At 38.2% G+C, this 753-nt stretch overlaps 1 protein-coding gene across 1 annotated transcript in view; it reads left to right on the plus strand.

The window, feature by feature from the left end:
- The window catches only part of LOC101353375 (contactin-associated protein-like 4), a 166,077-nt gene that overhangs the window by 164,084 nt on the left and 1,240 nt on the right, over nt 1-753 (plus strand). The window lies entirely within an intron of this gene.

The raw sequence follows: 753 nt of genomic DNA on the forward strand, positions 1-753 counted from the left end.
GGTATAATAGCTTGCATAGACATTTTCACTATAACATAGCTCAGTGTTTTTCAAAGTTGGATGTGTGTAAGTACCATGGAAAAGCTTTTTAGAATTATTGATTCCTCCCACCCAGATATTTGGATTAAATTTTGATTAAACCTGTGGCCAAGGTTGAACCACCAGCATTGGCTTGAATCATCAAAACCTTTACAAGTGGAGATTTCACCTAATTTATATCCAGAAGGTCTACATTATTTAGTTCCTAAATAAATTTAGTGACAGGAACCATTCATGTATGTGTAAATATGAATCACATATTACTGTAATTCACTATTACATAGCCAAACTATTTAAAAACAATTTTATTAAAATATGTGCAATTCAGGATCCTTAGCAAAAATGTTAAAAACTCTGTAGAGGCAGGATGTGTTCAATTCTTTTAAAGTGATGCAGGCGTGTCTGCTTATCCACGTGAACGCTGCTGCCTTGGGCGAGGGGGAGAGCTGGGCATTAACATCTGGTTCAGTAAATGAAATCCATCCCACCTCCATTTGTCCTTAGAGTAAAGGCATAATATAGAGCTGTACGGACCAAGTCCATGGAATCAAAAGTAACCCAGATGTTATTGTCTGACCCAGAAATTCTTAGAGTTTTGATGTTCTCCGTCTGAAAAATACAGGCTCAGAGGAGGTTGTTGTTGGTGTTGTTAGCTGTTGTCGAGTTGGCTCCTATTCATGGCGACCCCATGGACAACAGAACGAAACGTTGTCC

Source organism: Trichechus manatus, unplaced genomic scaffold (assembly GCF_000243295.1).
Source record: "Trichechus manatus latirostris isolate Lorelei unplaced genomic scaffold, TriManLat1.0 scaffold00363, whole genome shotgun sequence".
Taxonomy (NCBI): Eukaryota; Metazoa; Chordata; class Mammalia; order Sirenia; family Trichechidae; genus Trichechus; species Trichechus manatus.